Genomic DNA, 12028 nt, shown 5'->3' on the forward strand with positions numbered 1-12028 from the left:
GTTCTTTCTTTGACCTCAATCTTCAGACATTGGAGAGTCAGTGGAATAACTCTGGACAAGAAGATACAAGTGTGGAGTAAGAGAGGTCTGTGGTGAACATTGGTTTTGTTTTTGTCTTTTCTGTTAACACCCAGCATTCACAAGTCTTTCTGGAAGAACTACCTCAGGTGCCCTCCAGGACACTCACCCCATGTTTGAGTTGCAGTCTGTACAAGTGGAGTTGCCTTCCCTCCAGACACCTGTTGTAAGGATGGGTATGTGTGCAGTCCATGGTGAGTCCTCCAAATATCTGTAACCTGGTGCATATCTAGGACTCACCTCTGGTTCATGAGCTGCAGGTGTTCTGGGGGAGACCTACCATGGCTCCACCAAGGCCGTGGATATCAAAGGTGGCACCTCCATCCTGATAGGTGAACCGTATACACTAAGGGCAAGATCTTGTATATTTCTATCAAGCATGGATAGAAGGAGGGCACCAAGATCACCCTTCCCTAAGAGGGGGATGCTGTGCCTGACAACATCCCTGCAGATATTGTTTAGTACTCAAAGAACAGCTCGGTGCCTTTTTGGTATAAGGCATAAGCATGCTGTACAGTGGTCCGATCAGCCTCAAGGAGGTGGAGCCTGGATCAGGTTGAGGAAAAGGGGGAGCAGGACAGGGTCACAATATGGGGATGAGGCGTAAAGCTTTGTTCCACCAGCAAGGCCATTCTTTCCCCTCTTCATTTTTAGCCCTCCCCACTCCCTCTAAGGCATCTTTTCCTTACTCTCAGCTTCATTTTACCCTGGGAGGTAAGTGGCTGCCTGGTCAACGTTACTACCACTGGCAGCTGAGTGATGCTTTTGCTCTGCAAGGAAGAGTCGTCAATTGGCAGCCTGAAGAAATACCCAGGGAGGGGAACCACTTGCGCCAGGTGCATTTCCAGTAGGGAAGCCTCAGTGTCAAGTCTAAAGTATGCTTCCCCAACACATTACCGTGACCCTCATGACAGATTCTTCAGCAGCATCTATGCTGTTCCTAGCCCCTCCCCCACCAGCCCAGGATCCACTGAGGCAATATCCCCCAAACACTGCCACTCAGGGTTCATTGACCTGTGGGATCCTCTGGTCAGTGACTTCTAAATCATGATGAAGCCACTGTTTCTTCTTCATTGTTATTTTCTGAAAAATCTACCTGTCCTTGACCCTCTTCAGATATAGAAGACCTGTCTTCCCTACTGCTCTGAAGGGAGGGGAAGCATTCAGTGAGGGGAAGCTGTGGGCTGCTCTACATTTTCGTTAAGGCTAAGTTAAGAATCAGAAGACAGGGCCCATCTGAAACTCATCAGGGAGGAAATGGGCTTTGGGGGGGCACATGATGCTTGTTTCTCATCAAGAGCTCCAGGGAACTGGTGACCTTTTAGAAGCCAGAGGAAGAAATTAGTAAGAGCTGAACTGACTCCTTCCTTTGCCTGAGCACAAGCCCTGAGTTTCCCGAAACCCATGCCCCCAACACAGTACACGGAAAAGACATCACTATTATTAGAGAATCATTTATTGGGGAGAATCAATATACCCCACAAAGAAGAAATTATTTTGGGGTAGGAAATTTTCCTCTCTGAAAATGCTGGAGAAGCATTTTCTGTTGAATCAGCAGAGACAGATCTCTGAACACAGTGCCTTCAGCAGTGATGAGAGTGGCCGGAGGTCCCTGGCTGGCTTGATGCCTGCACGTGGGGCCTGGATGGGGCACAGGCTCCCTGCAAGGCACGGATGAGGGATGCTTCTGACACAATAGCTGGTCCTTAAAGGCCACAGTTTTCTGGGGGCGTCTGTCCTCGTCTCTGCTCTGTCTAGGACTTGGATAACTCTGGCCAGCAAAGACAGCTTTCTGGCGGCAGGACTTGGTGTTTGTCACTTTACAGGTGGGAGCCCTGTAGTTGGAAGGATGCCCCTGGGTGGGCTCTGCCTGGGCGTGCACTTCTGCCTTCTGCTGAGTTTTCCCAAACTTCCTTGGGGAGGGTAGGGGCTCTCGAAGACAGGTGGTATCTATCACATGCCGATGCCCCAGTTTCTCCTCTGGGAACTTCCCAGTGTCTGTCATGATCTTCTGAGCTGTGGTCGTCCCAGTAACAGCAGCTCTCCTTTTAACTAAGCCTCTGCTCTGCGCAGATGAAATGGGGCTGCGCTTTTCCTGGGAATTTTCTTGCCTTTTGTATTTTATCCTGGGATGAAGCCATTGCAATAAGTGATTCATTTTTTTCCTGAAGAGGCTTTCAGGAGGAGCCTGTTCCTTCTGTGATGGGGCCTGGGAAGGCTTGCTCCCAAGCGTCTCCTGTAGTGCCATGTCCTGAGTTGGGAAACTCTTCCTTCTAGGTTGGGATGTCCCCAACCCTGCGTCCCCTCCACCACACTCTTCTGCTTTGGGGCCCGGAGTGCTCACTCTCTCTGCAGCTGGTGGGAAATTCTTATCCTGGCACCTCCTTAAGACATGTTTAGGGACCCAGCGCTCCTGCCGCTGCTCCATGCTGATTCCTCTGTCCTCCAAATGGACATGCAGCACCTGGGAAGCTCCCATGTCCCCAGTGGAGACACCCTGGGCATGAGTCAGTGAGGCCTTGTCAGTCAAGCTCTCTGAGGGAAGGGGCCTGTCAGTGGGTTGCCCTTGGGCCTGGCTCTGCTCCCTCTTCTCCAGTTTAGACTTTAATTCGCTCAACAGCTGTTCTTTAAGGTCTAATGATTTAGGATCTTGGAGAACTGGTCTTCTTGGTGTGGGGCTTTCAGTGGTCACAGTAGTTTCTACTTTACTCTCATTCACATTTATCATTTGGGAGCTTCCTGTCTTGCTGGTTGTCAACATGTCACCAGTTTTTGATTGAAGAGCATCGAGCTCCTTAGCCCTGAATATCTCCCTCGACACGTTGAGCACGGAGAAAGGTTCTGACTTCTCCATCTTTTTGGCCTGTCGTGTTTCTACTCCATCCTTGGAACTCACTCTCTTCTCCTCTGGCTCATGTCTGGCCCCACCTTGCCTTGCAGGCAGCCTTGGGGGGCATCTGTTGCCTAGTTGAGTCTGTCTCTGACTTGCTTTGCCTGTGATGCCGTGTGTGACAGGCAGAAGAGTCTGTCTGGCACCCTTACTTCTCTGAACATCCTCCACAAGCTCTTGGTTGATACCAGAGGGTGATTGTCTCAGGGCCCCTTGTCCTTCCTTGCCCACAGATGAGGTGGCTGGGAGAGGATGATCCAGGACCAGAGCTGAATTTGTTGTTCCCACTTTGTCTCCATGAACAGATTTAGAGCTTCCTCTAAGGGGCTTGAAGCCCCCAAGTTTGTAGTCCAGCTCAGAAATAAGGTTGGTTGAGGAGGGAAAGTGGGAACAGGACAAAGACTGGGATGCGGCATCTTTCAATTTAGAGATCTGTATGGATTCAAGGACCCTGCAGGGAAGGCCACACGGCATCCTCATACGAAACCTTTTGATATGGGCTTCCAGCATCTGTTGTGCACTGGAATCAATGAAGGAAAGCTCCTGGAAGGTATCCAGGGAGTAGTCCCCACCCAGTGATGGTGGCAGACTTCTCTGTTTTATTTGGGTGTGGGATTTGTCAGAAAGCAGCAATGTCTGCTTGATAGCATGCCATGAACTATGCACAGTCCCAGGGAGCCGACCCTCATTGATTTCCTCAAACTTCTTGCTCAAATGTACTTTCAGGACATTTTCGAGTTGTTTGTGACCTAGACTCCCTGTTGAGGCCCTTGAATTTTTCCCTGACAGACTCGCCATGTGACTACTTAGGTCTTTCTCAGAGTCATACCCCAGATCCTTATCTGAAGAGCTCTCTGGGTCACTCAACAGATGAGCTTTTGGGCTATTCTCTGGGCTGTGTCCCTGATCCTTCCCCATGCCCTTCTCTAGCTGAAGCATTTCTGAGCCCCTCTCATGGCAGCTTCCAGGATGACTGAATCCAGCATTTAGATTTTTGTTCACAGTGACCCATGAGAGTCCATGATCACTCTCCAACTCAGGTATCTGTGAAAAATTCCTCGGAGGCATCATCAGTGACAGAGAGTCGTGGATCCTGCGGGGCAGGCCCCACTGGTGTTGGTTGAGCCTCTTTTGAAGGTGATCCTCTCGTTTCTCCCGAAGCTCATCTTGGAGAGGAAACTCTCCAGGAAGGATGGAGACTGAACCATGGGCCTGGGAGGCCTGGAGGTAAGGAGAGTTGGGAGCTAAAGGACCAAAGTCCTCCTGAGATCTTTGGACCACAGAGGGTAAACCCCGCAAACTTTCCTGTTGCTTCTGCAACACATTTCGTTCCAGGTGTTGAATTTCAGATGCGATGAGAGACTCCGATTCATTCTGCCATCTATGGAAACACACTCCACACATCTCAGTCTTGGGTAGAGGACCAGATGGTGGGATTGGGAGTAGGGATTGAAGGTGGGCCTGGGGCTGGACCTGAGTGAGAGGTAGGGGCTGGGATTGGGGCAGGGTTTGAGGCAAGGGTTGAGGCTGGATCCCAGGCAAGGACAGAGGTAGAGGATTGGAAGGTACTGGGGAGTCATGGCCTGTAGAGGCATTCGAGATTCTATTGAAAATAAAGATTGAGGAACAGTCACCCGAGACATGGTCAGCAGAGGGCAAGGACTCGCTGTGCAGAGATGGGAGACCCCAGAAGAACTGGACACGTTTTTGCTGTAAATGGCCCTCTGAGGTCTTAGGATACGGGGGCTGCTGGTGCACGTGCAGCTCCTTTGGTTTGGCTTTGCTGCTCCAAAAAGGAAGGGAGGCTGCTGAGTCATGCTTATGAGCAATTGACCCCAATGTTTTCCCTGAAGAGTTTAATTGGTAGTCTGGCCTAAGTTCTTTTGGAACAGAACCCCTCGTCTCTTCTTTTTCATTCCCCATGAGGAAATCACTCCTCTTTTGGACTTGTCTTTCCAGGAGTGCCAGGGCATCAGGGCTGAGAAACGAGAAGTTACCAGACTCTACAAGGTCGGGGGCAGGGTCTCCCCCAGAAGAGTCCTCTGAAGAATGGAGGGCAAGAAACTCTTGATTGACATCACATTGTGCCAAGGTGGAAGGAAACAAGTCTTTGGCATGAGCTTGCCATGAGGAGAATTCTGAAGCCGACAGGCTTGAATGGTCAGTGCCTTTGATTGTTGGTACACAGGTGCATGACCCACCAGGGCTATCTGGAGATGAGTTCTCCAGAACAGGCTTCAGTAAGATGGAATTCGAATTCAATTGAGTCACAGTTACAGCACAAGCTGGTGGTGGTGAAACAGACAGGGTTGGTGGTGTGTGATGATGAGCCAATGAATCCATGGGATTCACTGTCTGGGACAGATCTGGTAAGGGAGTGATATCTTGGGAAAGGGTGAGGTCAAGTGGGAAGATGGTATGCAGAGACAAAGTGGCCTCTGGTTGGAGAACAGGATCTGCTGTCTGAGTACCTGGTGTTGAGAGAGGAGAAGAGGCAAGGGGTTGGGGTGGGGAATGGTCCACTGGGAATTTGGAATCCAAGGGAGGAAAAGGCTCTGGTGGCAGAGAGGGACCTGGTGGTGAGGGTGAAAGAAAGTCAGCTAAGGGTGTCATTGAATTAGGTGAGAGAATGGAGGGGGGCGGTGAGGAAGGCTCAGGCAGAGTGGCTGGTATTAGGTTTCCTGGAGGGACTTCTGAGAAGGCAGAGGACGCAGTGAACAGTGACTCAGTCACAGAAGCTGTGGAAGCCAAAGAAGACACAGAGAGAGTATCATCTTCTAGGTCCTCCATGAATAGCAGCCGATTGACCTCTGCAGTTGTGCTGTTACACACCTCACAGGAGGAGTCTGGACATAACAGTTGACGAATGTGGGTGGTATTATGATGCTGGCCCAGGGGGCTGTGAGAGACAGGAGGTACAAAGCTGCAGCCAGGACCAGAAGAAGGAAAGGAGGATCTACTGGTCTGGCAGGGAAGGGGCCACTTGAAGCCTGCTGCCCCTTCACATTGTCCCACATCCATGACTTCACAATACACTCAAGAACCCTCACCCCAAGGCCTTCATTCACATACCTGTTTCTATGGTTACCCCCTCCCATGACTAGGGCAGGCTGCACTGAATCCCTGGAATTGCATAGAACATGCTAAAGAGGGATCAGGAAAGAAAGAGAAAGACTAGTTACCTTTTCAGAATAGCAATCAGCTTCCTTTCCTCCTCTGTTTCCCTCTCGTAATATCTCCAACCTGGGAAACCAGAACAGTGGGTTTTGGAGGGAGTAGGGAGAAGCATGGGTGTTAGACAGTCGTCCCTTTATAGGAGACCCTTGGGATATTAGACTCTGAAAGCCCAGAGAATCAATAGATGAGGTCAAATCATCGGTGATGATATTAACAAGGTTCATATGTGTATGTTGCTTCATTTGTAAAGTATTTTCACATACATTATTTCATGTGATGCTCAAAACCACCATGTGAGGAACTCAGGTCAATGGTTACCTCAAAGAGGAATCTGATCATCCAGGAAGTCAAAGTACTTTCACAAGGTCAGGAGACAGAAGTTCTGACTCTCGCTGTCTCACATGGCCACCTATTAGGCAACACCCATTGCCCAGATCCATCACTGCTTCATGCCCACAGGCGGGCAGAACAGGAATCTGAGAAGTGTCTCAGGGTTCTGACTGCCTTCCCATGAACCTCTTCTCTGAGGGCCCTGTTTTCTGAGAGGGATGGTATCTAGCAACTGACATCTTCAGAGATCATGGACCTGGGACCTCATGGAAAGGACAGGAAGGGTCACCCTTGGAGAGCTCAGGTGGAACAGGCAGAACTTTACCTCTCGATGTTCCGCCTTTCCTTCTCCTCTTGGCTCTGCCCTGACGCTGAGAACAAAAAGAAAAGAATGAGGGGCTGGGGCTCATTTCTCTCCCTTCTCTGAACTCTAGGAAACTCCTAGAGGTATCCAAGAATAATATTACTCTCTATTTTAATTAATAGAACTTTGTGTTCCCTCCTTTAATTAATTTTTAAAGGTGATAAAATATTTTCAGTTTTTCTTTTGTTGGAAAACTCAAAGAAGCATTTTTGTCTATGAGGTCCACACTTGATATTCTCAGTCAGAAGTCCTCTGCTCCAGGAGGGTGTAGCATCTGAGATAGCAGTCCCATCTGTGCCCCCTCAGATAGGACCCTGTATCCTGGGACAGAGCTTGGGCTCCAGCCTCTGCTCAGAGGCTCAGCCCTGCTCTCCTGATCTGCCCAACATGAAGGAAGTTTTGGTCAAGTGATGCCTGACGTGGGAATGTCACTCATGATCAAGTGCTGGGAACTGTCTTCTGCAGAGATCCCAAACTCTCTAAATAACCCAATCCAGGACTGCAGAATCACTGAGTTTGGGATTTTATCCTAGAATCCTCCTCCACACCCAGCTGGTCTTTGAGCTTTGAAGGGAAACAGTCCCAGCTGAACCCCTAGCCCTGCCTGGCCTATTCCCCTGGAAGGATCATGTTCTATCCTCTACTCAGATTTCCCATCTTGCATGTCTCTCTGAGCCAAACAAATTCATTTTAAAATGTGGGAATAGAAAGGGAAACAACAATAAAGAGTCCCTGTTGGGGGCTTGCTCAGGGCTCCTTACCTTTTGAAAAGCTTTGGTCTTCTGGAAGGTTGGTAAAGTTGGAATCCCCACCAAGTAGCACAGGAACAGAAGGAGCAACCCCAACCCACACAGAAAGGTGAGGTTGGGGTCGGTATCCAAGAATGTTGAGTCAAAGCTCAGACAGCACTCCATAAGGCTATTCAGAAATGAGAGAACATTCCATTGACTGAACTCCATTGTCTGAATTGCAAGACTGCCTAAGGCAACTGAGCTCTGAGAGTGAGGGCACTTGACTCTAGCCCCAGGCCTGCATCACAGAGCATTGAAGAGTCACAAAGGGTTTCAGAGGGTGGTGGAGGGGACAGCATGAAGAGGTGTGCCCGCAGCCCCTCCCCCACCTACCAGCCCGGCAGATCTCTCCACCCCTCCTGGGCACTCTGGGTCCCTCTGCCCTGCCTGCCATCCTATTTTCCAACTCCAGCCTTTCATCATATCATATATTTACTTTAATGAAATTTTCTGCTTGTTCCATCTGTACTCCAGATAGTACCTGCATTCTCTCTACTGTTTGGAGAACCTGACTTGGGTCTCACCAATTCTGTTGCCTTGAAAGGCTGAAATGCTGCCTGGAATTTTTGCCTGTCTCCAGACATTTACACTCAGGATCGTATACATCCTCAAATCCATCTTTCCTATAGAATGTTTTTGCCTTACATGAACCCAGATATAGAACTTAAAGTTCTTCTACCCTTATTTAGTTTTCTGAATGTTCAAAAGCAAATTTTAGTTTTTTGCTTTAGTCAGCCTTTACCATCTTCAGTCAGAGAGGCTGACTCAAATAATTAAAATGAATAAGTCCTTATTCAGCGTTCACAAAACTAAAATCAGTACGTGTGCATCACCTAACGATGGGGATATGTTTTGAGGAATGTCATTAGGCCATTTCATCATTAAGCAAACATCGTGGAGTATACTTACACAAACCTGGATGCTATAACCTACTACACACCTAGGCTCTATGGTACTAGTCTTATGGGACCACCATCATATATGTGGTCTGTTGTTAACCAAAATGTCCTTATAGGGCACATGACTGTATTGCGGATGGAGTAGCAGCATCGGTGATGTACAAGTGAGGTTTGCCAGGTGGCCAGTTCCTCAGTTTTGCTTCTGTTGCCACCTCTAGAAATTAAAGTCATTTTGAGAAGATGGCAGTGGTTGTGCTACTGACTGTAGCTGAATCTGTCTAGACTTTAGTTTCACAATGAAACAGAGTACTTTTCTCCCTAACCTCTAGGACACTGTGAAATTTAATGATACCATGAGGCTCAGTGCAGTGGACTTTGGGGGAGACATTGCTCTGTCATACAAGCTGAGACAGTATGAGACACTATCTACCCAAAGCCTTTGTATTTTAATGGACTTCTCAAATCAACTTTTCAGAAACAAGTTCTTTTTGTAAGGCTAGGATTTCATTTAGAACATCAGTGTACCTAATATTAAAATAGTACTTTCTGATCTTACATCAAATTTTCCAAACTTTTTTATTTGCGCCACTGCTCAATAAATTTCTAGTTGCTGGAGGGAACACGAACGAGAAAGAGAGCCTTTGTTGAGGTTTGGGGGTAAAGATGGTTTTCCAGAATATTCCATGATGATTTGAAAATTAAGAACTCTATGCATGACAAGGGCACGTTTGCACTGCACGTTTTCTATGAGACTTTTCTTATTTCCCTCTAGGGCTTTCTCCACTCTGCCCTATGGATTTCTACAACATTTTCATATTTGGCAATTGTTCCTCATTGAATGAATTATGGCTATGGCAAATCTTGTATTAAAAATATTTTAAAATGAATAAAGCGATTCTATTGTTAGATGTAACTGCTTTATTTCTTCACAAGAGATGCCATAGATCTTATCTGAAGTTTTAATAAATTAGAAAAATCACCAGTAAGGAATAAGGTTCTGATTATTCAAGTGACCACACTAACCAAAGACTGATCCACCCATTTTTTTTTTTTTACCTCTTCCTCTGAGAGATGCTCATCTCAGGTCTTAATGTGTCTAATAGAGTCTAAATCAGGGATCAGCAAACTATAGGCCAAATCCAGCCAGCAGCCTTTTTCTGTGAGTAAATTCTTACTGGAAGGCAGCCCCGCCCATCCACGTGAGTCCTGTCCACGCTGCTTTTGTGCTACAGCAGCAGAGTTGAGTAGTTGCAGCAGAGAACACATGACCCCCTGAGGACATTTACGGTCTGGCCTGTCATAGGAAAAGTGTGCTGACCCTGGTCTACGATATGTTTCTATATATTCTTTGACTATCCATTAAGCTCTGAACTCCTTGAAAGCACAGACCAAATACGATTTCTCTTTGTATCTTCACTGCTTATCAATCACACTGTCTTGTTGGAAAGAAGTGCCCAAGTTCAGAAAGAATGAAAGTAACCTAATCTATCTGTATAAATAATCATGCTCCCCACACCCCTAACCTTAAAGAATATGGGAAAGAACCATTGAAAACCAGGCATAGGGTGATTACGTATCAGGACAATTTTGGATTGGTTTTCAGGAAAATCTGTATCAACAGGGCAAACTGACCTTGGTGGGCTGCAAAGAGTTGCTTCTGTTCTCATTCCAGCAATCCAGGGATGAGAAGTCAGGGATGTGAGGGAAGGACCGATGCAACCTTTCTGCCCCAAGAGCATTTTCATACCTAGTGATTCCCCATGTGTATTTGTAAGGATGTCCCGGTGTCAGGTGCTGGGTGGCTTGGGCAAGGACTAGCTAAGTGAGCATGCTGGGATATTCGTGTCCCCCACTCACTCATCCCAGCAGAAAAATTCTGTTTTGACATTTCGTAATACATGAAAAAGGAGGTTTTGGGGAAGCAAATGTAGCCTGTTTTCTGTACTCTTTCTACCTTTGTTTTGAATGCTGTTGGTTGACTTTCCCTACATATGTAAGTCTGGGAAATGACTGGAATGTAAATTAGTTTTTAAAAAGGTTCATAGATCTAATACTTGAGTATGAATTGGAAAAGGCTCAGGAAAATACTCTTGGCTCATTTCCTTAATGACCAAGCCAGACATGGCAAATCTTTACTAAGTTTATTACCACTCAGACCCCTTATCACCCTTCTGCTGTCAGGCATCACTAATAGATCACTGTGTTCTTTCAAACAGAGCCTCAGAATCCTTCTTAACATATTCCAAGTAGCTGCCACCAATTAGTCAGAATTGGCACATGAGATGAAACCTTACTTTCCAAAGCTGGTTTTACATATTTCTAAATGTGAGAATCTTATTCCACGTTTTATTTCTTCCTTAGCTCCTTATGTGGTAATTGATCCAGGCCTGAAGGCAGGAACTGGGGAGGTCTGGCAAACCAAGGCATTTTCATCAGACAGCAGAGCACAGACAAGGTGTGAGGTGACCAGATGGAGTAAAGCAGAGTGTGCACTGGAACATCACAGGCAGTGAACTTGGAAGAGGAGGGAGGAGCCAGGTTAAGGTGGGCATTGGCGTTCAGACTGAGACATTTGAATGTGATTTGGAAAGTCAGTGTTCCCAAAGGCTGGTAAGGGTATTGGGGTTCTCCAGAGAAACAGAACCAATAGGATAGGATGCGTATACGCACACACGCACACACAGAGACACACACATAGAGACAGACAGACAGATAGACAGACAGACAGAGGAGTGGGGATAGGGATTTATTTCAAGGAATTGGCTCCTGTGATTGTGGAAGCTGGCAAGTTCAGAATCTGCAGTCAGGCCAGCAGCCTGGAAATTCTGGCAGGAGTTGATGCTGCAGTCTTGAATGTGAAGGCAGTCTGGAGGCAGAACTTCCTCCTCTTCAGAGGACCTCAGTCTTTCTCTCAAGTCCTTTGACTGATTGGATGAGGCCCACATACATTGTGGAGGGTCACCTGCTGTACTTACACTTGACTGATTTAAATGGTAATCGCATCTAAAAAACACCAGAACTGCAACACTGACTGGTGTTTGACCAAACAGCAGGGCACCGTAGCCCAGCCAAGTTGACACACTAAAAATAACCATCACAGTCAGCATAGGTGATTTTCTGTGACAGATATGTATGTTTTAAAATTTGTATTAAATATTTTAATTTCATTTACACAAAACCTCTGATTTCACAGAAATTATTGGTTAGAACAAAGATAAATTTATTTAGATAAAGCCATTGATTTAAAGAAAATTATTAAATAAATATTGGGCATAGATGTGTGTATGGAATTTGGTGAGTATATGAAGGTCAAACTGAAATGACCGAGATTAGAGAATGGCAAGTGACAGAGAATTGCTATTGTTGACCTTAAACAAATGACAGCCAGTGATTTCTCCAGCAAAAAGGGATTTGTTCGGAATTAGCAAAGAATTGCAGTTCAGGGTCTGTAGCCATGACAAACCAGGTACAAGTCCCTGGCAACTAAGTGAGGAGAATA

The 12028-nt window shown here is 46.8% G+C and overlaps 1 long non-coding RNA gene and 1 pseudogene across 2 annotated transcripts in view; one reads left to right on the forward strand and one right to left on the reverse strand.

Moving 5' to 3' along the window:
- LOC131419963 (uncharacterized) overlaps window positions 1–12028 on the forward strand; it is a 43232-nt gene that overhangs the window by 26984 nt on the left and 4220 nt on the right. The window contains exon 5 of one of the 2 annotated variants that reach the window (XR_009223410.1): window positions 4928–5128. The exons of the other annotated variant lie outside the window; for it this stretch is intronic. This is a non-coding gene — a long non-coding RNA (uncharacterized LOC131419963). The remainder of the gene's footprint in view (window positions 1–4927; window positions 5129–12028) is intronic. 2 annotated transcript variants of the gene reach the window in all.
- On the reverse strand, window positions 1594–7798 carry LOC131419960 (spermatogenesis-associated protein 31D4-like; annotated as a pseudogene).

Source organism: Diceros bicornis, chromosome 22, assembly GCF_020826845.1.
Source record: "Diceros bicornis minor isolate mBicDic1 chromosome 22, mDicBic1.mat.cur, whole genome shotgun sequence".
NCBI classification, from domain to species: Eukaryota; Metazoa; Chordata; class Mammalia; order Perissodactyla; family Rhinocerotidae; genus Diceros; species Diceros bicornis.